Below are 24,890 nucleotides of genomic sequence, written 5' to 3'. Positions count from 1 at the left end.
TCCTCTTTGAGAGATGATGAGTTTCCCTACTGCTGGACAATCTGAGTTGGAGTTTGTTACAAGCAGCTGAAGATATTCAGACAACCTGTACAAACCTAGGGGACAGTGTTGAAAATACAGATTCTTGGGTCCCACCAGGGAGGAATATGCATTTTTAACAAGTACCCCAAGTGACTCTGATGCTCCCCAAAGCAGAAGAACCACTGCTTTAATGGAATGTAAGAGACGCAGTGCAGGGCCAGGCACACAGGCAAACTCTGTCAGTCCAAAATGGACTAACCAGAGAAACGCTGGCCCGGCTTCCTATTTCCTGTGCAAAGCTACTGCAGAAAGAACAAAGGAGGCAAGAGAGGGGAGGATGAGTTGTCAACCAAACCTTACCTCTTCCCACGAAAGGCTGCTCGGCACAGTTCCAGGGAAACGTCTGCTACCATTCTGCCAGAACCCTCTCCTGTGACAATCCGCCTCTCTTGGTTTCCTCTGCAGCAGCAGCTGGAGCCATTACCTGGATCTTCTTTCAGTGCCAAGCACAGCACACAGCATAGCGGCTCACGGCCACACGGCCCGTCATCCCCGCTCTCCCAGTGGCCCTTTCAACTTTATTAAAGGTCATCTTCCTGGCCTGGCCATCTCTTATCACGCACGGACCACCCCCCTGTGGCACCAGGAAACTTCAAGGGAAGCTGGATTTATTAGAAGATAAAAGAAGGAGCTGGCTGAGGCACCAGGCTGATTCCTGAAAGTATTGTTTCCTAAATGTCAGAGGTGCAGTGTCCTTAGGGGTTGGACCCTAACCCCCCTCCTTCCAAGGGGGAAACCAAGACCAAAGAGGGGGTGGGACTTGGGGCTCCATTCACACAGCTCTTCCTCTTCAGCATCAGTCAGTCATGGCAATGGTAACGGGTGGAGTGGGGACAGAGACCGCTTAGTGTGGAAAAAAAAAAAAAGACTGACGGGAGGGGCAGGCACTAATTTAGAGAGACCTTTGAGGATACCAGTTGTCTAGATAAACCACGAAGGCCATGGGCAGCGAAGAACATCTCACCTACCCTTTTTCATGTTAGGATCCTTGAGGCTAATTAATCTGGGCCTCTTTTTTCAGTTAATAAATACCTGAGTGGCTGTTAAATGCAGAGCACTACACCAGGGGTCGAAGTGACAGGAGAAGGGTTCCAGAGCTGAGGAGAACATGAAGGACCTCAGTGTACCAGTGAAGATAAGGCAAATACTTACAGTAGAAAGTAAAAAGCAAGTCCCATTAGGGGAAGTGTCTTCAGAAAGCCTCGCCAACTCCCCCACGCTCAACAGTAAACAGGCATCCGTCTCCCTGTGCTTCCCCACAAGCTGAGCAATGATGCTGCTGCAATCTGCAGCTAGGACACTGAACTGTAATCGCCTGTTCGTTCATCTGTCTCTCTCTGTCTCCGACAACAAGGGACTCATCATCTGGTTCATCTCTAGCACAGGTCCTGGCACAGGAAACACTCGGTAAAGGCTGCTTCACGAAATGGATAAATGGATGGATGGATGGATGGGTGGGTGGACGGACAATGGATGGGTAAGCGGAGGCACAGGGATGCCAAAGAGTTCTGGCCAGGGAATCAGGGAAGGATTCATGAGGGGCTGAGGTATGTGAGCTGGATCTTGAAGCATTTAGGCAACTGGAGATGCAGGGAGGACCCACTTCATCCAAAGTGCCTAACACCATCTTAGGCATAAAGCTGGTGCTTAATAAATGCTTCCTGGATGAGTTTACTACGGAACTGGCTTTCCTAGTGAAGGAAGCTGGCTTCATTTCCCACAGCCTTTTGTTTCTCCCTAGGTAAACAGAAGCAACTCTTAAACAGCAGTTAAATTGATAAACCAAGGGAAAGGTCACTGCCTCCCAGTCTCTACAAACACTCCTATCCAAAGACTCCAATCCAAAGTTTAACAGAATGAGGAAACTCCATTTCTGCTGATAAGGAGTTTTCCAGGACATACTGTTAAGTGACAAAGGCAATGTATATCACCTCCCTTATGTATCTATCTGCATATAGAAATATTGGAAGGACTACATAAGAGACTAAAAAGAAATAATAATCTTTAGGGGAATCTAATCTTTAGGGGAATAAATCATTTATCACGTAAACTGGGGTACTTTTGAGCATGAAAGAAGGTGTTACTGATAATTCACTGGGACAGAGAACGTAAACTAGGACTGTCGTGGGCAACTGGAATGTATATTCAGCCCACCTAATGGGGACCAGGTTGGGGGAGGAAGGGAAGTGGACACGGCAGGGGTGAGAATGAAAATTTTCAATGCACACATTTTCACAGTGTTTTGAATTCTGAACCATGTGTATGTAGCAACCATTTAAAAATGTAATCACCTTTTTAATGGGGGGAAAAAGGCTAAAGAATTTAGCCTTCCAAGTCTCTTGGACAAAGGAAGCTCATGCGGGGGCACCATCGAACAACCACCCTGTAAAGCACCCCTAGAGATTAAATGAAATCATTGCTCACAGCACAACCATCTTGCAGCAGACAAGAAAACAACCCTGAGAGAAGAGAGCCACGCATGGCCTAAAAAGGCTTTGACTCCTCGTGAGGCCAGCTGAGATGGGGAACACGGGGGGGGAATATAAACAGTGTGACAGACAAAAAGCAGTTCAGGTTTTACACAATCATGGCAACAAAGTGAGATTGATTTGGGACTGAATTAAGCTCTTTATATTGTTTCTACTTAAAAAGGAAATGTATTGACTACAGTCCTCCTCACAGATTTATCTTCCCTGACATCAGGCACATTCATAACCTATTTTAAATTCCAAGGAACAATGCTGTGAATACCAGTCTGTTGCACCAGAATGTTTTAGAGGCTGGGAAGAAGCTTCTCTGACTTTTAATTGCTCAGGAAACGGGCGCAATGTAGATTTTCTTACCAGTCCTAACTTCCGGTTAGAAAACCACTTATCCAGGATGCAGGTCTACCTTTGGAAGAGCCGCTTTGGAGTAATCTTAGGGACCATGTGTGGTGTCACTTCGGCTTTTCGTCTCTTTTGTAACCATCTCCTCCTTTCAGGTGTCACCACAACTCCTCAGGCTCAGGCCTAAATTACCTGGACTCGAGGTGTCTCTTCCCCAGCCTCCAGGCTCCACCAAGTACCATGGGCACTGACCTCCCCAAGGCCCGCCTGAACGCGTCCCACCCAGGGCTCCCCACAGCCTTTAGGATACCAGGACCGTATGACTATCATCCAGACAGGGACACTTGAGAGTGAAAGAGGGCTCTATTAATAATCACACTGGGGCAACAGGCAAAGCCACCCTGGGAAACTGGAAGGTGAGGTCATCAACTATAGCATAAATAAGCTTGAATTCAAGACTCCCCACCCTCTGGCCTCAACTCATCTTTCCAGTCTTTCTGCATCCTGCATGGTCCAATCCCAAAGGACCTGCAGTTACCCAGCATGCCCTGGGCTTTGCTATCCCTGTGCATTTGCTCACACCATTTCTTCCCCTGCTCTACCCCACCCCTGGCCAGAGCCCCATCTATGTAGGTCTAACTTCTACACTTCCTCCAAAATCCAAGTCAAATGTTGCCACTCTTTACTGCATTCATTCAACAAATATTTACTGACTGCTCATTATGTGTTAGGCACATAGTGAAGAAGACTGAAAAAATTCCACCTCTTATGGAACTTTGGGGTGTGTGTGTATGTGTGTGTACACAATTGCGATAGCAGGTACTAAGGATGGACACCGGGCAATATGCTGGAGGCCACCCTGTTAAGGTTTTGTATAGACACACCTACAGCCCCACAAGGCTGTGGGCTCCTTGAAGGCTATGCCCAAGAGACCCATCTTAGAGCCCTGCTGGACCCATCACACACCCCTAGATACAGCAGGCACTCAACAAACATTTGCTGAGTAAAGAATTAATATTAAAGAAGTTTATTTATTTAGTCTGGAGACAGTTTCCTAACAAGGAGTTCCAAGTTCTCCACGAATCTGTATAGGATCAAAGGGGAACCTGAATTTCCATCAACCTTAGAGAAACACGCCACATCCGACAGCTGTGCCTCTCATTCCACACTGATACTGCAAGGGAGCTAAGGTCACCCTGGTTCAATGCTCCACTGTTTCTCCAGAGGTTAACTGACTCACCCAAGTCCTGCGATGTGCAGATAAAACTGCTCAGAGAAGCTTAAGTAAAGGCCATGGGTCCCTAGTCTTTCCCAGATGTGTTTGCAGTTCTGCCCTAAGTGGCCCTGGGCAGACGAGAGTTAGATTAAACAGTAACTAGTAACAAAGGAGTCTGGCAAGAGGCACAGTCACATCCAAGTGCATCTGCAACACGGGCACCCCTTTCTCAGACGTATCGATGGCGAGTAGTCGTAGCAATAATTTAATAAAAGCATTTTATGAAGGAAAAAAATAGACAATTAGCTGGATCTGAGTTCTTATTTCAATTACACCCAGAGAAACAGCTGAATGGGTTCTCAGAGGCCCGGACTGGACCCCACCCACCTCTCACCTGCTGCGGCTCATCCGCAGCCCTGGGTCACCCTGGCCTGTCAGCCTTGCTGGAATGTTTCCTCAAGGCCTGCACCCACCACGCCGGCCCCTCGGGGCTCAGTCAGTGAGGAATCCAAACTGCAAACATCCATTAAGGTACAACACAAGTCCCTGGAGGTAAGGGAACAACTCAAGTTCTTCAGGTGGGCTTTCCAGATGGCTTTCCACTAGCCCTGTGCCTGAGGTGAAGGTACAAGGTCAGGGGTTCTCAACCTCAGCCCACTGACATCTGGCGTGGGATAACGCTTGGTTGTGGGGTTGTCCTGCATTGTCAGATGTGCAGAAGCAGGCTGGCCTCCACCCACCAGATGCCAGTGGCACCCCCTACACTGTGACAAGCAAAATAACTCCAGACATTGCCAAATGTTCTGTAGGGGTAAAACTGCCTCGGCTGAGAACCATGCCTAAAGGGCGCCCCCCCGCCAAAATGTGCTATTCTATACATCCCCAAATGCTCAAGGCATCTGCAGCTCCCAGTCCTATAAAACACCTTAAGGGTTAAAGGCAGAGCTTTTGATCAGATGGATCATGGTTGGAGTCCTGGCTCTACCTCTTACTAACTCTGCAACGTGAGGTAGGTCACTTAGCCTCTTTAAGCCTCAGTTCCTTCACCTGTAAAATGGGAACAATAAAACAGCACCTATCTCATGGGGAGGCCGTGGTAGTTACATAAAATGACGCGTAAAGATTGCCTGACACAGTGAGGATTCAATAAATGTTAGTGATTATTTACAGGCTGGAAAATTCCTTTTAGCCAAGCCTAGAGTTTAGTCTTCTATTTCTGTGGCTTCTGATCTTCCCCCTCCTTCCTATGCCCTTTCCACCTGTTAAATGCCTTTGGTCTCAACCTTTGGTCTTAAGAAATCTTTCCTGCAGGTTCAAAGGCATCTGAGGTTAAAGTGAGGGAAAGAAAACACACACACACACACACACACACACACACACACACACACACAGAACCTTTCAGCTCCAACCCTACCCAGACCAGCTCTCCAGACACACACACACACACACACACACACACACACACACACACACACACAGAACCTTTCAGCTCCAACCCTACCCAGACCAGCTCTCCAGACAAAGGCTTCCATTGTTGTCTAAAAACAAACTTTTCCACAGGGAGGCTTTAAAAAAGCCATAAAAATCTCGAAGTCTCCAGATTCTAGTTCTCATCACCATCCTGCCCCTGACCTTGGCATATCCCTTCACTTTCGGGGCCTCAGTTTCCTAATCTGTAAAATGAGGGATTGAGACCCTGATGAGCTCCAAGACACTGCGCTGTACTGGAATGCTGCAGCACGGAGGGCAGCTGGACCACACTTTAAGTAAGTGCTTAACTATAAGGGTCATAAAGACAAATCATTCCCCTTTTTCCCTACATTGCCCTGAGAGCCAGTAGAACATAGTATCTGCAGAATACAGAAATGGGTCTCTGTTGCCATTGGAGTCAGAGGTCTGAGTAAAGTGAAACCCTGCACTGCTGAGACCTTAGGCAAATTAGTTCATCTCTCTAATCCTGTTGCCTTATCTGTAAAATGGGATAATAGAGGCAGAAATGATGTAAAGATTATGAGACAAAGATCATGAAACCAGCCGGCACAGAGCTGGTGTACACACTAGGTATTCAAAAAACATGTGCCTGGGGCTTCCCTGGTGGCGCAGTGGTTAAGAATCTGCCTGCTGAGCAGGGGACACGGGTTCGAGCCCTAGACTGGGAAGATTCCACGTGCTGCGGAGCAACTAAGCCCGTGTGCCACAACTACTGAGCCTGAGCTCTAGAGACCGTGAGCCACAACTACTGAGCCCGTGTGCCACAACTACTGAAGCCCACGCACCTACAGCCCATGCTCCACAACAAGAGAAGCCACCGCAATGAGAAGCCTGCGCACCGCAACAAAGAGTAGCCCCTGCTCACCGCAACTAGAGAAAGCCCGCGCGCAGCAACAAAGACCCAATGCAGCCAAACATAAATAAATAAATAAATTTATTTTTTAAAAAAACAAAAAACATGTGCCCTCCTTTCTGGACTCTCCATCTGAAGTCTTATACTGTAACTCCATGTCAATCTCCTCTTCTGGAAAGTCCTTCCTTCTCTCCTTTCCCAAGGCTCTGTCCAAGCCCTCCTCTGTCAGGAAGGCTTCTCTGCACAGACTCTGTTCCTAAAGGTCCAAGGCCAGAGTCTCCCAAAGGCTGGCTTGGGGAGTGGGGTGGGAGGGGCAGGTGGAGAGAAGGAGGGGCAGGAGTTCACTAACAACCAGTTCCCTGCCCAGAGAATTTCCTTTTTGTGAATCCAGGACGATTAACCCCTCCCCTGCTCCACCCCCGAATGGAGCGGTGACCTCAACACTGTCCAGGCTTGGCCGTTATACACTCCTTATGTCAGAGTCTCATAAGCACCCTGAGAGGGCAGGTGAGTCTGGATGGTCTTCTCCCCACAACTTCTCATCCAACCTGGTCACCCAGAGCCCCTCCCCCACCCCCGCTGCCCGCTCCAGGAAGACAAAAACCTGCGGTTTCTTCTCTCTTCTCTGTGGGGCAGCCTCACAAATTCACAGATCTCCAGACCAGACCCTTCCCCTTGTCCAAACCCTAGGACTGAAATGACTCTGCTGTCTGAGATGAGCTGGAACCATAGGGTAGAGGTGCCTACTGACCAAAAAAAAAAAGCGCAGGAGATCAGGGAATTGGCCCAAGATCTCTCAGCTAGTTCAGAGTCAGGGCTGGGTTAGAACAGGGGTCTCTGGGCTCTCTAGACACATGAAGCCTCTGCCCACACCCTCCTTCTCACCAGCCAGGTCCCCTGCTGTCCCAAGCATCACCATCTCCCAGGCAGGGAAGCCCACAGTCACCTCCACCTCTCCCCTTGCCTCGAGTCTCCTTCTTATCACCAAGACCAGTAACTCTTCAGTGATAAGGGGCCACTGTCTGGTCCCTATCACCTTGGGACAAGGACAGCAAGCCTTTTTCATGCCACTCTCCCATTCAACAACCTGCCACGGCTCCTCTGTCCCACTGGATCAAACCTCTCCTGCCCTACACGCCCGACCCCCAGGCACCGCCTTCACCAGCTCTGGCCCACCTGGCCTTACCCTGCTCCCCTACACGCCCCTAACCCTCTCTCCTGGATGTTCTCCTCTCAGCTCTCTCCCCAGACTCTGGCCCATATCACTTCCCTCCTTGGCAAGTCTTCCCTCCCTGGCTTTCTCCCTATCCTGTTGCCCTTCAAGCCCCCCTCTCCAGACTTGAGGGCCTCAGGCTGGCATCCTCCTGGCCCCTGTTGTCACCACGCTTCTGAGCTATCTGAGCTTTATCTCCTCACCAAACCACAAAGAGCCACCCAACAACCTGGCCACATTCCTTCCAGCTCCAGCCTCAGCCTGGCATTCACTCCACAAACATTATCCGAGTGCCTCTAAGGTGCCAGAAAGTGCTTGTCCTCGCTCTTGAAACCCTCCTTACCCTTCAAGGCACCGCTGAGACACCACCTGCTCTGTGACTCCCTCCCCTATCCACCTTCCCCCTCCACCCCCAGGAGTCTTCCTATCTTCACCTTAGGATCTCCTAGTTGTCCTCGAGCCCATGTGCCACTCCCCCCACCCCGTGTCCTCCCTAAGATCCAGACCTTCTCTTCCTTACTCCTGGCTGGGCCCCGTACGATACCCATACCAAGAAGATGCCCAGTGAATAGCCTTCACAGGGAACTGAAGCATAATCTGTCCAGCAGGCCAGTCTGGGCTCCTGGGTGGCCTCAAGCTCCATTCATCCAAGTGACCTCTTACTGTTCCCCCAAGATTGGATTTGGGCCCAGAATGAGTCAAATGACCTCTTATCATTCTTCCAAAATTAGGCTTTCCTCTTTAATTACACCTTATCTAGCCACACTATGTAGATTCCAATTACATAATTACTTCAAGCCCTGGGACTTAAAAAGAAAGAAGCGTGTAGGATTACACAGGTAAGTGAACACATCAAATATGCATACTCACATATACCATGAGCCACTTTCTTGTTCATATACAACTTTTTGTTTGTTTGTTTGGCGGTACACGGGCCTCTCACTGCTGTGGCCTCTCCCGGTGCGGAGCACAGGCTCCGGACGCGCAGGCTCACGGGCCCAGCCGCTCCGCGGCATGCGGGATCCTCCCGGACCGGGGCACGAACCTGTGTCCCCTGCATCGGCAGGCGGACCCTCAACCACTGCGCCACCAGGGAAGCCCCATATACAACTTTTTAACCCAGAAAATATAGCCCACGGTGGGTGGGGCTGGGGTGTCTAAATCACGTTAAGGTAAAAATCTCCCCGGGTAGATGAAGGAGAATGTCATGGAGAAGCCAGACCCTGACAGGGGTTCTGAAAGAGGCTGGAAATCAGTCCCCAGCTCTCTCCCCTTCCCCTCCTGCAATGAAGAGAAGGGGGCTGTGTGGCCTTCGGCATGGGAGATTTTTGGAAGCATAACTAGGCCTGAGCCCTCCTAAGCAAAATGCCCGCCCTCTTCTGAACTCCAGGTTCTCTCTCTCTCCTAAGGCACATCTGCACAGCTCTAGTAGGAGACCCCACTAGACTGTGTCCACCCTGCAGACAGGGGCCCCGTCTCACCCATTCTGGTATTCCCAATTCTCAATCCCCGCCCCCCACCGACACCAGGAGGGGCGTCCAGCAGGCCCTCATCCTGTCTTATACTCCAGCCTTATTGAAGCCTCTGCCCTTCTCACGCCACCCTGCCTTCAGCAGGAACGCCCTCCTCCGGGCTGGGTCCAGCTCCCCTCCTGTGTGGCCCCCACGGCCCCCTGTACTTGCCCTAACTTACCGCTCATCACGCTTTGGCATAAAAACTCTTCCACGTGCCTATCTCTCCCTTCAGACCAGTGGTCACCAAACTTTTTGATCATACCTTCCTATCAGTAAAATCGCTTTGAGCACATTTACTGATAATGATAAAATCTGGACTACTATCAATATAAATAGGAAAGCTACATCTTTCTTCTATTTGAGTTAAAGAATAAATAGAACTTTAACAGATAATGTTTCCTCTCAATAGCGACCTTGAGAACTCACCCACTGCTCTAGGCCAGGAATTCTGTGAGGACAGAAGGAGTTTGATTCCCTCTGTATTCCCAGAATCTGGGACAGACCTGAAAACTTAGTAAATGAATTCATTTGCTCCACACACAGGGAGCACCTCCTGTGGGCCAGGCACATGCTAGGTAGGCACTGGGCATAGAATGCCTGGCTGCTTGCCTCACGGATCCTACAGACTGTTGGGTAGGCAGACAAACAGGACTGGCCAAACAAGTGTACCAAAGCGGCTGACACAAACGCTGTGCAGAATGCTCTGTCCAAAACCAATGCATCAGGACAGCCTCAAACACGGGGGTTTAATCTGCTCTGGGGGGTCCGAGAAAGCTTCCCCAGGAATATGCTGCTTCAGCTGAGACCTGAAGGATGAGCAGAGCTAACTAGGTGAGGGAGGAAAGAGCACTCCAGGCTAAGGAAACTGCATGGACAGAAGTCCTGAGGCCGGACAGAGAAGCCTAAGTGTCACGGACTAACAGAGGCCAATAAAACAAAATGAATGAACAAGCTCCAAGTTCCTCTCCTCCCCTTTACTCCTCTCTACTTATCAAAACAGACTGCCCCCCAGTTCCTGCCTCTGAAGGGGTCACTCAGCCCTGCTACATGCCCAGCCACCGAGCCAAGCAAAGCAGGTGGGCTCTCTTGCCTCCCAGCCAGTCCTGCCAGTGGCAGGCTCCCCCCCGCCTCCCCCCAACTCCCCCACCCCTCCTCTGCTTCTTAGGAGCCCAAAAGCCACAGGAAGACACTCCTGAAAACCATGCATGTTGCCATGGGCACCACCAATCAAAGGCTCCTGGGCAGTTTAATTTTTTAAAGAGAGTGTTAAATATTTTACATCTTCTAACAGCATGGCTTCTTCCTTGCCTACAATAGAAGGAAAACCCTATACTCCTTGAACTAAGGATTTATGCAAAATAAATGCCAATCTGCAAGACAGTCCAAGGAGGTGCGTACCCACGGTCAAGGGCATCCTCTGGGTGCTCTGGTTGCCCAGGTGTATGTTCCTTGCGAGAGCAACCTGGACACTCCAAAACCACAGCCACAAAACCTCTTCCCTACTGGAGCTCTTTTGACCCCAAGAAGGGAAAATTATTTACAATGATGCTTCAGGTGAGTGTTTAAATAGCCCATGACTTTAATAATTAAAGATAAAACCAAGACTGTGGGTTGTAATGCAGGCTGGCGGGCTGTGGAGCCTCCTGCTGCAGCAGCTGTCTCGAAGAGGAGCCGTATCTTCTATCAGTGCCCAGGCATGACTAACATTTCCCAGGTCCTAGGGGGGTCCTCGCCCCCTCACACCTGCCGGTGCTGGCTCACTAATGCACCAGGTCCAACTAAAGGCCCCACAAAGCAAAAGTGAAATAGTCCTAAAAGGCCTGAGACCGTCTTGGCCCAGGCTCATGGGCCTGGCAGCCTAATCTTCAGCAACCCACCACAAAACCCTGCGGAGGCCCTGGGCTCCCTCAAGCCCCAGCTTTCTCCAGCTGCTCTATTTTCTGCCCCTGTTGGGATTTTGCTTTCTCTGGAGCCTGATTCATTCTGTCCTGCTTAAAGCAGCCCAGCTCCTACTTTTGCCTTGACTCCTCCCTCGAGATCCCTGGCCCGCTCTCAAGCCCACTGCCCGGGCCACTGGGGCAGCAACTCATATCTCCCCAATCCAATTCCAGCCTTTCTTACCTCATCCCTGCCTTCCAGATCCTGCCTGCTGTGCGCACTGTCTATAAAGAGAGGCCCAAGCACAGACGGGTCAGCAGTATGTATGCTAGAGCAGCCTTGCAAAGACCCCCGAATAGCGACGTACCGTGAAAATGTTCCCATTTTCTCTCCTGTTAGTTTGTTATCAGCAGCTACAACCCCTGACCATCATTCTGTGTTTGTGGGAAACAGTCACCCAACACTGGATCTGCACTGACTAAAGACCAACTCTGAGTGGAGAACAACCTGCAAATGAACTGTCTATTTTTTTACACATCAGACAAGGGAACTGCTCACGTGCACAGCCTCCAGGTTCCATACACATTCCAAGGACTGGCAGTGACTGTTAGGATTTCACATGGTATGTCCAGTGACTTCATACTGGGAGACCAAGCTCAAAGGTGGGCCTGTGGGCAGGTGTTAATAATCGATGTATAAGGCATGATACAAACGAGTAATGAGTTTCCGCGTCCCCACCCATTTCTATTACAACTGCCATGAGCTAGAACATCCCCACGATGCTGAAAAGTCAAGGCCCAAATGGGAATGAGATCGGCAGAGCAAGGTACAGGTTAAGGTACGGTAGTCAGTATTCCTGCTCATTGGTATTGAAACTCAGGCAGCACTTTTACGGCACGTTGAGAATCCAGGTTGCCAGGAACAGACTGCTCACAGGTCATTCCTGGGTCGATCATTACTACACGCCTGACTTCTCAGGTCCACCACTGGCCTTTCTCTACTACCTGCCACATGGGTTATGCATGTCTAGCGTGTCCTCACTACCCCCACGCCCCACATACTTTGCCACACTATAACCTTCCTACTCAAAACCCAAAACAAACTTGAACGCCTGCCAGGGAAGAGCCCAGCCCTCAGGGTGTTAATGAGGAAATAAACTCCAGGAGGGCGGGGCCTATGTCTACATTGCTCATCAGCATTTGTTTAACAAGTGAAATGAGACTGTGGTTATTGAAGCACTTCTTAAACAAAAGTTCCACGTGCAGGCAGGGATTCACCTCTCAAACGGGGCACCATCTCGTCCCTGGGGCTGACAGCAGAGCTCTCTTTCTCTTCACCCAGCAAAATGGGCACCTCTGGAACACGAAGCTACATTACATGGACCTGCTTGCAGGACTGAGCAATCGTGGGAATGCAAATCACCAAGGGATAGAAACCGCTAAGAAAAGACCAGGATCCCTTCTCTCTGCTGCACTTCTCTGGCACATCCCTCTGCTCCACAGGGGTAATGACAAACATCTCTGACCTCATCCTTCCAAGGTGGAGATGTCAGGGGTCGGGGGGAGAGGGGAGGAATGTTTGGGGACCAGAGAAATGGCTGTGGGTAGAGGCAGACCAGGAGGAAGGAGACATCAAAAGGATTCTTGTTTCGAGTACCAGTCACCAGTACTGGAGCTGGGACGGCTTCAGGAACACACTGGCATTTTCACATCAGCTCACGTGACCGAAGCAGCCCCTGGCTTAGACGTACTCAGTTATGTGTCCCTCTCCAGGTGGTCAGTCGGCTTTACAAACACAGCTTTGCCTGCCAATGTTTTTTCCACTCCATGGTCTCCTGTTTGAAAACGCCCCCTTGACTCTGCCAATAACTTCAGTCCCCTTCTCATTCTCAATACAGCAACCAGCATTACTGAGTGATTACTACGTGTCAGGCACAGCTCTAAAGACTTACACAGTCCTGTGATGTAGGCACTACTGTTTTCTCCACTTTATAGGTGAGGCAACTGAGGTACAGACTAGAAACTTGCCTGAGGGAGCAGCAGAGCCAGGATGGGGGCCCAAGCAGCCTGAGCGCAGAGATCACACGCCTCGTCACTGCTCCCCGACCTCACTTCCGAGAGAGAAGAGCCGAGCTCCAAGGTAAGAGATCTGCTCCCAGCTCAGGCCCATCCAGCCACAGGACCTTAAACAAATGGCTTTTCTGTGCCTCAGCTGCCTCGACTGTGAAACAAGGCTGATCACGGACGCCTGGTCTAGAAACAGAGACTCTTAGCTCTGTAGTCCAGCGTCTCCTAAGAGAACATCCTGAGGTGATGGAAAGGTTCTCTCTCTGCGCTGTCCATGGGGCAGCTGCTAGTGTCGTGCAGCTATGGAGCACTTGAAATGTGGCTAGTGTGACCGAGAAACTGAATTTTAAACTGTATTGCACTTTAATTAATTTAAACTTACATAGTCACATGTGGCTAGTGGCTACCATACTGGAAAGTTCAACTCTAGTCTATAAATTCCAGGATGGCAGGTGCCACTTCTCTTTGGTCACTGCTGTATTCGCAGAGCCCAGCATAGACCCCAGCCTATGGTTGGAGCTCAGTTAACTATTTGTTGAACAAATCAAAAGCAAAGGACTTTTCAGGTGCTCTAATATGACTTCATTGACACCCAAGCATTGATTCTTCAGGTTCCCTGCCCAGCGGACATCTAACCTCAGCTTGCCCAGGAGCTCAGGCCTCCCAAAGCAGTAAGAGAGGGAGCACCTCTCAAGATGAAAGACAATGGATGGAGACAAATCTTCTAAAAGTTCTACGGAGCTAAACTATCTCCCTGAAATTTCTACTTACTAGTCCTGGCACGCTAGCTCACAGGTCTGGGAAAAACAAAGTAAGTTATGAAACAGCCCTTAAACATTTTTTTTTCCTTTTTTGCGGTACGCGGGCCTCTCACTGTCGCGGCCTCTCCCGTTGCGGAGCACAGGCTCCAGACGCGCAGGCTCAACGGCCATGGCTCATGGGCCCAGCCGTTCCGCGGCACGTGGGATCTTCCCAGACCGGGGCACGAACCCGTGTCCCCTGCATCGGCAGACGGACTCTCAACCACTGCGCCACCAGGGAAGACCCCTTAAACATTTTTTTAAGATTTTTTTTAACGTGGACCATTTTTTTAAAAAGTCTTTTATTGAATTTGTTACAATATTGCTTCTCTTTTATGTTTTGGTTTTTAGGCATAAGGGATCTTAGCTCCCCAACCAGGGATTGAACCCGAACCCCTGCACTGGAAGGTGAAGTCTTAACCACTGGACCGCCAGGGAAGTCCCAGCACTTAAACATTTTTAAATATAGGATTATATCTGTAAGTCACTTTCTTAGTTAGTATGAGTCCAATCCTAGTTCACTGTAAGGCTGGTTAAACAACTACATGACTGAGATCTGCGTGTGGGGAACAATCCTCCAGTGTCAGGGTTGTGGCCCAGGACTGCTATCTCCGCTGACTTAATGTATTCAGTCCCCCCCTCCGCACCTCCATAAGTGAGCCGCGGCGTATACAGCTAGACTCCCAACGAGCGAGGCTCTATTCTCCAAGCAAGGTTTGGGGATCCTGGCAGAGCAACTCACGTTTTCGTGTCTCCTTGATGTATTCTTTCTAAGTGCAAAAAGCTAAGCTTCCATACATCTCCTATGAGCTGAGGACTGTGGCAGACCCAGGAGATACAAAGAGAGCTATAATGTAAGCCTTCACCAGGGGCCCATATCTAGAAAGGGTAAGAGGCGCAATCTGCAGAGCATTACCCCGTGCAAGTTACTGAAGGACGATCAGGAGAAAGACATATAAACCAAACACCATCAACTCAGTGTGACACATGCCATAACAGACACATGTACAAAATACTGAACTAAAGAGATACCCAGAGGGACCCTGCGCCGTGCCTTGCACACAGCAGGCACTCAGGGCAGTGAAATGAATCAAATCTTGACGAACAGCCCCTTTAAAGGCTGAGGAAACCACAACTCAGATGGGTTAAGTGACTTCTCAAGGTGACCCAAGTTGTTAGTGATGGGGCTGGAGATGGCACCTGGATCTCATCACTTACCAGCCCAACAGTCTATAATCCATCTCACGGCACTTCTTATCCGACCCTTCAGGGGGAGAGTGGCAGGGTCTGCCCACTGCTTGTTATTACATCCATCTCAGAATAAACAATGGATTTATTTCTGGACAACTGTATGTTGGGGATTCTTGAAAATCTGAGGAGCTGCTGTATGTATACCATCTCAGAAACATGCGTCCAATCATTTAACAAACATTTCTTGGGAATATACTATATATCAGGCACCTGTTTAAAGGCTTGGATAAAGAGATGAAACGAACTTCTGGTCAGATCAGAACAGCCACATTTATCTCTGCTCTCTCCCAGAACCCCACGAAAAGGCAGCAGAGGAATCTGTTTTTTAATGGAAAGGAGACGATGGCTGATGAGATATGTTAACAGAATTCTGGAAGAGACAGAGCCGATTGCCATGCGGTCGCTGATTCGGGTTTCTGCTTCATCTGTTCTGCTGAGTGCAAGGAGGGGAGAAAACCACTGAACAAATGGTGACTTATGTCACAGGAACAGGAGAAGGCTCAGGAATGGGGGGCACCAAGGACTGCAAGGGGAGAAGCAGGACGGGACTAGAAAGAGGGGAGCCTGCAGAAAGTTGGCAAAAGGAGCAAAAAGATGCCAGGGTCTCTCCTGCAATCTGCTCAGTCTGGTGACCTCCCTCCCTCAGCCGGCAAGAGGGGGAGGTTCACTGTTTAGGCAACTACACCAGAGACTCTCTGGATTCAGACACAGTTGAGGGAGAGACACAGCTGAGGGAGTTAGGGAGAGGGGGGGCAACTTTCCGAAAACAGATGGACTGAGTGAAAATCTGCATACCAGACAGGGTACCCAGCCTCCTTCCCCATCAAGGCTCCCAGGAGGAGCAACAAACAGGCTATTACACCCCCAGGCACACTCCTCTCCGGGAAAACCCAACATTCCCAGAGAAAAGATCTATATGCACTGATTTCTAGGTGTCCTCAGTGGAAGAAAGGGAGGCTCTCTAATGAATCACTGTACCACGAGGTTCACAAGCCCCTTTCTTGTTGCACAGGTGCCCAATCAGCATTTTGGTCTCCACTCTTAAAATATGAATGGACAGTCAAGGATCAGCATGCATGGAAGGATGGTTCCAATGGGAAATACAGTAACCAAAAGAAGCAGAAAAAAGGGACTTGGAGGAAACAAAGACAATGCAGGGGAAGGAGAAAAACACCAAAAAACGAAATACAACACATATAAGTGGGTTTACTGCACCCATGAAGCAAGAACAAGATGCTATTCAAAACAAAAAAAGAAAAATGAGCCTTCAGAGAACTAGCAAATTCTAGAAAGTAAAGCATGCAAAAATGTTGCAAGCAAAACCATGAAAGCATAAATTAAAAATTCAAAAGGGTTATTAAGGATAAAGCTGAAGATGTCTCTCAAAAGTAAAACAAGGGCTTCCCTGGTGGTGCAGTGGTTGAGAATCCACTTGCCAATGCAGGGGACCAGGGTTCGAGCCCTGGTCTGGGTGGATCCCACATGCCACGGAGCAACTAAGCCCGTGCGCCACAACTACTGAGCCTGTGCTCTAGAGCCCGTGATCCACAACTACTGAGCTCACGTGCTGCAACTACTGAGGTCCGTGCGCCTGGAGCCCGTGCTCCACAGCAAAAGAAGCCACAGCAATGAGAAGCCTGTGCACCGCGATGAGGAGTGGCCCCTGCTCTCCACAACTAGAGAAAGCCCGCACACAGCAACAAAGACCCAACACAGCCAAAAATAAATAAAATAAATAAATTTATAATAATAAAAAGAAAAAGTAAAGCAAAATGGAAAACAATAAAAGATTTTAAAATTACAAACTTGACCCAGGATGTCCAACATCCAAGTAATAGGAGTTCCAAAGACAAAACACAAGAAAAGGGGAGAAAATGAAATTAACAGAGAAAAATATAAGAAAATGTCCCCAAACTGAAGAATTTGAGTCTTCAGATCAAAAGAGCACACCAAGGAGCCAGCATGATAATTTTTAAAGCAAGAACAATCCAAATACAGGGAAAGAAAGAGGATCCTAAAACTTTCCGCAAGAAAAATGCAGGTTACCCGTAAATGATCCAGAATCAGAATAGCATCCAAATTCTGACATCAATATTGGAACCTAGAAGACAGCGGAGCAATGCCTTCAAAACTAAGGGCAAACGGCTTTCAATCTAAAATTCTAGACAAACCAAACCACCAATCAAGTGTGAATGTATGATAGAATAGAACAGCTCAGACATGCAAATGTGAGGTGATCAAGTTGTACAGACCCTCTCTCAGAAACTCCTGAGGAATAAATCAAGAAATAGGAAACAGAGGATCCAACCCAGAGCAAGGTGAGGGAATCCCCATGATGAGTCATGCCCCAGGCCTAGAGGTCAATCAGCAGGGAATAAAGGTGAGGGATGGAGGCCTCTGGGAGGGAGGTCTCCAAGGACAAAAAGACTGTAGTGAAATAAAAAGGAACTTGTGTTATGAAACAGAGATATTTTAAAATGCCATCAGAAACACTGGGAATTAGTAATAAGTACAAAGGAAACTAAATAGGAAAAAAAAAGCAATTATTAACTCAAAAAAATAAAAAAAAGAGACATACAAGAAAGGAAATTTCATTACAGTACAACTATAAGGCTCAGTCATGAACACTATTTACACAGTCAAAATAATATAAGTATTGACTATCGTTGTAACCAAACACTGTGACATAATCACACTGGGAGGACATGAAGGAAGGGAAGTATGTGAGGAGAGGAGGAGTGAAGAGGGGAATAAGGGCTCCTCTCGTCCATAGCAGGACAATAGCCATATCAAGAGAAACAGCTAAAAGGGTTGGAAGTGACTATGGTAGACAGAATAATGGTCCCTCAAAGATGAAGATGCCCATACCCTAATCCCCGAACCCATAAGCATGGTACATGGCAAAGGGGAATTAAGGTTGCAAATGGAATTAAGGTTGCTAACCAAATGAACTTAAAACAGGGAGATTATCCTAGATTATCCAGGTGAGCCCAAAGTAATCACAAGCGTCCTTAAAAGCGGAAGAGGGACGGAGAAGGGAGTCAGGAAGATGTGACTATGGTAGAAGGTCAGTGATGCATGGGAGGACTCAACCGGCCATTGCCGGCTTTGAAGATGTTGGAAGGGGGACATGAGCCAAGGAATGCAGGCGGCCTCCAGAAAGGGGAAGACGCAAGGAAGAGAATGCAGCCCAGCTACCATCTTGATTTTAGCCCAGTGAGACCCTTTTCAGACTTCTAACCCACAGAACTGTAATTTAAATTTGTGCTGCTTAAAGCTACTACATTGGTGGTAATTTGTTCCTGCAGCAACAGAAAATCGTGTTCTGTGACTAACCCTGGGGAGTGGGTCACCAGGATGAGGAGGGCTGACACAGCTTTCTTTATAAGGCTTGCAGTGTTATTTGACTTTTAAAACTATATATATATATATATATATATATATATATATATATATGCGCTTCCCTGGTGGCGCAGTCGTTGAGAGTCCGCCTGCTGATGCAGGGGACACGGGTTCGTGCCCTGGTCCGGGAAGATCCCACATGCCGCGGAGCGGCTGCGCCCGTGAGCCATGGCCACTGAGCCTGCGCGTCCAGAGCCTGTGCTCCGCAACGGGAGAGACCACAACAGTGAGAGGCCCGCGTACCGCAAAAAAAAAAAAAAAAAAGAGCTGAAACAAATTCTCTCTTGCCAGATCTCACAATCTGGTAGAGAAGACAGGGAAACAGCTACTGCTGAAAGGCAAACACAGGAAGAAAACACCTCTTTGAGACATGAGGGCGTCTGAAAGGAGTAGAAGTCAGCCGGGCAAAGGAGAAACAGGCCTTCCGGGGAGTGGACAAAGACCAGGGGGACGTGTAAGAGTTCTGAATGACGGGACATCAGTGGGTCTGGCAGAGTCAGCAGGAATGCGTGAGTGGGCAGGTCCCAGCACCCCAGGTGTGACACCTGCCCCACTGCTGGCTTCTCTGGCTGGGGTCTGGGACCTGCTGTGTATATTTAGGGCGGGCATGGACAAGCAAAGACCCCAGACAAACACAGCATTTTCCTGGACCATCAACTGTAGTCAACAGTAAAGCATTTTAAATACTTTTATACTAAAACCAGAACAGATGTATTACAGAATACAAAACTCACATGAATTTTTTAAAAAATATTTATTTATTTTGGCTGTACTGGGTCTTGGTTGAGGCATGTGGGATCTAGCTTCCCGACCAGGGATTGAACCCAGGCCCCCTGCAATAGGGAGCACAGAGTTTTACCCACTGGACCACCAACGGAGTCCCCTCACGTGAATTTTTAACATAAAAACTGGAGACTTCAAGGCAACTTCTTGTTTGAGAGGCCCACTTTAGACACTAAACTATCTGCTGACCACTGAGCATCAAGACTCAGGCTTCTCTATAATTAATACGAGTCAGAAGAAAGGTTAAAACACCATAGCATGCATCCATCAAAGCACCCGGGACTTCATAACAGCAACCTGTCAGTGGCTGCCTACACTCCCTGTGTCACACAAGATGTCCCTTGGGTCCCAACACGAATGGGAAAGTTGAGAAGCATCTCATTCTTTTCCAAAGGGGTCTGGGTCCTACTACTGCCGGATGAGTTAGATCTGCCTGGGGAAATAAAGAAAAACCACCACACTGAACTTTTCCTACATGTCCTCTCTTGTCTCCCTCCCACCCACACTCTAAGCATTACCAGGATCACTGATAAAACCTCAGCTCCCCCATCAGCTCCTCCAAACCCTTACAGTACAGGTCCCTGTTAGAGAATACGCTGGAAATACTCTTTCCATGGGAGGAAGTCAAGAAATAGGGCACATCTCTTGGGAGAGGGTGTCCCTTGTGTCCACAAACAAGGGGGAAACTTTTTCTATTGTTGTAGCTGGTTTTGTTATAAAAACAATAATATCCACGTGACAGTGAGCTGGGAAATTTCTTTTTCTGTAAAGAGCCACTACTGACCACAGAAGAGGAGCAGAGGAAAAAAAAATCAATGGAAGGCCACACAGAAGTAAAAAGCAATTTAATTGGGTTTGTTTTGTTTGTTTTTTTGTGTGTAAAACACATATACACACATTCAAAAAAGTGAACTCAACTGATTTCAAATTAAGAACAGAGAGGATGAGATTTTAATAACACAATAAATATATTAAAATACACTACAGCGCTATGTTATTGACAGTAAATAAAAGATGGAGGAGGAGGTCAAAGAAAAAGGTATAATAGTAGGAGAGAAAAAGAAAGGTAGAGCGGGGGGTGTGGGAAAAGAAGGATGGGAAGACAGCAAGATACAGGGACAGACAGACAGACATGAGTAACCATACACAAAAAGAGGGAACAACTAAAGGATCCACAGAAAGACTTCCTAGGCCAAAGTAAATTACACTGTACATGGCCAGCTGTAGGCTTGGGCTATAGACTTCAAAGTATTATCACCTTTTATCCTTGCCTTTGAATGGTTACTAATGTGGTTAACCACTGTTCCCAGCTCTTTAACTGCTCATTTAAACATTCTGAGGCTTAGCTCAGGTCATAGGCCGGAAGCTCCCTCCATATGAGCTACAGTTCAGTAAATCAGTCACCTCCAATATCTCCTCTGAAAAGGAAGTACAAGAGACACTATCACACAAATCGCTATCTCATAAAATGTACAAAGCACCAATGAGAGTCAGTGGAGAAAATGCTGTTTGAGTTGAAAAAAAAAATTCCATGGAAAAATTTTTTTCGTTTTAAATTAAAAAAACAAAACAAAACTGGAACTTCAGCAGAATGGGTTCCCACCTCAGCATTCTCCAGCATCACTCCCGGCACATCTGACTTTCCACGTGTTCAAGTTCTGCCTGCCCCACTGGCTCCAAAGGCCTGAGTTGGCCCTGAAACTAAATCAGCCTCCACCACACACTGCAATCTGAGGGTCAACAGAGAGATCCCAAGAGACTCCAAGTCAGTCCCAACCCTGGCCTGGACTCCGTTCACCCATCCCAACCCGTGTCTAAGCCAAGCCTCTCCTTACTTACTTCACTCTAAGGGCTGTAGAAATCTGCTATTTCACAGCTGATAAAGCCTCCCCCTTCCAGCTCCATCCCTTTTTCCTCCAAGCCCGGTGTCTGTTTTCCCCTTCCTCATCTGACCTGCCCCCAACCTCCTACCTGGTCTGTTTCCCCAACCTCTCCCTTCTACTGCCCCTAATTTCTCCTTTCTTTTCTCTACCGCATCTTAGTATCATTTCTCTCAGAGGAAGAGGGGACTTAAGAGGTGTATCTAGAACAAGACCTAAAATCTATCCACCTGGGATTTTTGCCCAGCTCTGCATCTTGCTAGCTGTGTGACCTTGAACAAATGGCTGAGCCACCCAACCCCTCAAATTCCTCAGTGAGGGGGGCTGAACCTGGCAATCACAGAGGTCTCTTCCAACTCTCAGGTTCTAAACATTCACCTGTATAACCATAAATAAATCAGTGAGTTAAACATACACAGGGAGAGAGAATGAACTATAGAAACTCCCTTTCCTCAGCATTCTGTCACCCCACCTGGTCTCCCAACCAACCACCCACACTGAGGGGCTGTGTCTCACTCTGGGCTGTTCTAGCTCTAAATTATTTAGATACAGCAAAACCTTACCAATCACACTAATCAAGGAACAGATGCATCTGAATCCAACAGAAGGCTGAGTCCTGGAATGTTTCTTTCGTGCCATCGAGTAATACTGTGAATTTAACATCAGCTTAGCAAAGACTCTAGAAATGCCATCACAAACTGTCTTGTGAATCTAAGAACAGTAATGCTGTCGGGAACCCTGGAAAACAACCTACCCCAAAGTCCTCCACTTTCCCAACAAGGACACAGGCCCAGAGAGCGGAAGCCACTAGCCCAAAGCCCAAATCAGGTTGGAGCCTGGATCAAAGCCAGCTATCCTGCTTTTGGTCCAGAGGACCTCCACCAAAGCTTTGTGATACCATCCGTTTCCTTTTTCAAGAGACAGATTAAATCCCAAATTACCAGGGAGTGCCCTCTACAGCAAATCTATTTGCAAGTCCAGGGGAGGGGCCAGAGCTAAGTTTGGATGGCCAGATGACTACTAATGCTGCCTAATACAAGCTCTCTTTCCTGAACCCTGCCCATTCATTCTCTGCAAAGAAAACCCCAGACTGCTATCTATATGGGACTGTATTTTGGAGAGGGGAGAAAGGGAGAGTGGCACAGTTCTTTGTTCTGCCAGTAAGAAGCATCTGCTAGTCCTTTCCCACAACTCCTACCTCACCTCCCAATATTCCCAGTACCTTCGGAAAAGTTCACAGAAACTCGCCAACTAGAATAAAAGAAAGCAGAAGGTAACAGGAGGAAAGGGCCAACAGCAGGTGAGTGTCAAACGGACGGACGGTGACAATACCCTCCCAGCTCTTCGTCCTATGGGGAAGAAAGCATTTCTTTTCAGTTGCTAATACCCTGCGGGGAAGTCACCCGAGCTAGTTCAACTCAGCGCCCTCCAGCAGAGAAATGAGCTCTCTGCAACCCCTGGAGAACTAACCCTTTCCTAACCATCCACTCTAACAGTGCCCAGGGCAGAGGTACCAAAAGACCAACCCTCCCCTCCCCTCCCCTCCCCTCAGGCCAAGAGCCTGAAACATCGGAGCTTGGATGGCAAGGAGCTATTTAAGGCAGCATCAAGAGGGTGGGGCAGAAAATTGCTGGCAGCATCCTCCTCTCCACCGCTCCCTCACAGCCAACACACACACACACACACACACACACACACACACACACACACACACACACACACACACACACCCTCTTGCTCCACACACACCCATCAACCTCACCTGTCTCTAAGGGCTGGAGATCAGGAGTCCCCAAATATCCAGCATATGTTTTCTGTCATTGAGGCTGCTGTCCCCATCTGCTGCCCACCCCACTCTTAATCCACTCCGTTCTCTTCAATCACAACCCAGCCACCTTTCCAATCAAAAACACAAAACTGAATCTAGAGAAGCTCACAAACCAAGGAGGGGGGCATGGAGACAAGCCCTCCCTGGCCTTCACTTCGGAGAGAAAAAGGGCGCAAGGGGTGGGGGGCGGGGGGCGGGGGGTGATGTCAGAGGCCTGACATGCCAGACAGGCTCCATGATATCTCTAAATGAACCTCCCTCCTATTGACGGTGAAATCAATTCCGGCGATTTCAGCAGGTCGGCCCTGTGACAGGAAGGGTATCCCAGCGCTCAGTTTAAAACAAAAAATCCAAAGGCTCAGCCAGAACATGCTGGGAAAATCCAGGGTCTGGATAAAACGAGCAACGCTCAGTGGGATCCTTTCTGCTTTTATGTAGCAATGTAATAGCGTAATAAATTCTGTCTGCCTGAAGAAAGCATGCACTGGTGAATTTCAAAGCCATCTTACGACAGCGGATGCACGGGGATGCAGAATTCGACAGCACACTCCCCTGTGAATAAAACGTAATGATTTCAAGCCTCTTTCCCCCTCTATCTTGAATGGCGCTAGCGCTTATCAAGGAAGCCACCTCGGAAAGAAGCCAGAGGAGAGCCGGGGATGCCCGGGGAATTCGGAGAAAGGAGTTGCTTTCTGTTCATCTCGGTGAGGAGCTGGCTAGCAAGAAGCTGCCAGTCACTGAGGGATGAAGGAGCATGGGCAGATGAGCAGGCACCGGCGTCCCCGGACACGGACACACACACACAAACGTACCCGCTCATTCTGGCGGGTCCTAGGCCAGACCGGTAGTCCGTGCTGCCCTCCCGCCTTCCTCTCCTCCAGAGGGATGCTGATGAATGAACACACCTGAGATGCCTCCATCCTGCCGCTCGCTCCCTCCTTCCTCCTCTGGCTACTGCAGAGGAGCCTCTCCTCGGTAGTTTCACTTTACAGCGCAAACCCACGCGGGCTTTGATGTCTCCTCCACCCACCCAAATTGCAGCCAGCCTGAAGCAGGCGGACATTCTCTCCTAGCAGAGGCCATGATCGCACGTACCCTCACCCACCAATAAAAATAAAAAAGACAAAAACCTGGAATCCTCCAAAACCCCCGCACCCTGGGGAACTTTCCCTTAAAGACTGGGGATCCACCAAGCAGGCAGGAAGGAGGGTTCCGCCGAGGGGGACCACGGTGTTCCCCTTGACCACGGGGGATGCTCTGGGGGAGGGGGTCCCTCAAGTCCTTCCAACAGCTGGCCCTTTAAACGCGCCTCCTCCGAGCGTGGAACAAAGGCGCCGCCCGCGGGGGCCGGGCCGGCGCACGCCCCCCGCGCCGGCGCTGACAATCAGGCGAGCGCGGGCTGAGGGGCCGCTGGCGCGGGCTTACCTTGCGGGTCTCCGGGCGGGCGGGCCAGCTGCGCGCGTCCTGCCCAACTCGCACTACACTCTGCAGTTGGCCCCGCTCTGTTTTTCTGGGACTCGGCGCTGACTTCACCGACACTCTGCGGCCGGCCAATGAGCTGCGGCGGCCGCCCCCTCATTAGCATGCGTCTGGAACCATCCACTCCGGCGGCGCCTGGGAGGCGGGCGGTGCTAGGGGGCGGTGCCGGACCCGGCAGTGACAGGAAGGGGCGTGTGCGCCAATGGGAGGCGATGAAGTGCCCCGCCGCCCCGCCCCGCAGCATTGTGAGCCCGGCGCGCGGGCCCGCGGATCTCCTGTCGAGAACGTGCGCGCGGTCCCAGTAACCCTTTCTGTCCCGGCCGGCCT

At 49.2% G+C, this 24,890-nt stretch overlaps 1 protein-coding gene across 3 annotated transcripts in view; it reads right to left on the bottom strand.

Annotated features, from left to right (window-relative positions):
* Positions 1-24,606, bottom strand: part of SORBS1 (sorbin and SH3 domain containing 1) — a 237,109-nt gene extending 212,503 nt beyond the window's left edge. For 2 of the 3 annotated variants that reach the window (XM_060034413.1, XM_060034417.1), the window contains exon 1: positions 24,510-24,606. The gene's annotated coding sequence lies outside the window, so the exon portion shown is untranslated. The remainder of the gene's footprint in view (positions 1-24,509) is intronic. The other variant, XM_060034408.1, reaches the window with a different exon arrangement.
* Between the last annotated feature and the right edge of the window lie 284 nt (positions 24,607-24,890).

This window comes from Delphinus delphis, chromosome 16, assembly GCF_949987515.2.
Source record: "Delphinus delphis chromosome 16, mDelDel1.2, whole genome shotgun sequence".
Taxonomy (NCBI): Eukaryota; Metazoa; Chordata; class Mammalia; order Artiodactyla; family Delphinidae; genus Delphinus; species Delphinus delphis.
This window is presented reverse-complemented; position numbering and strand designations above follow the sequence as displayed.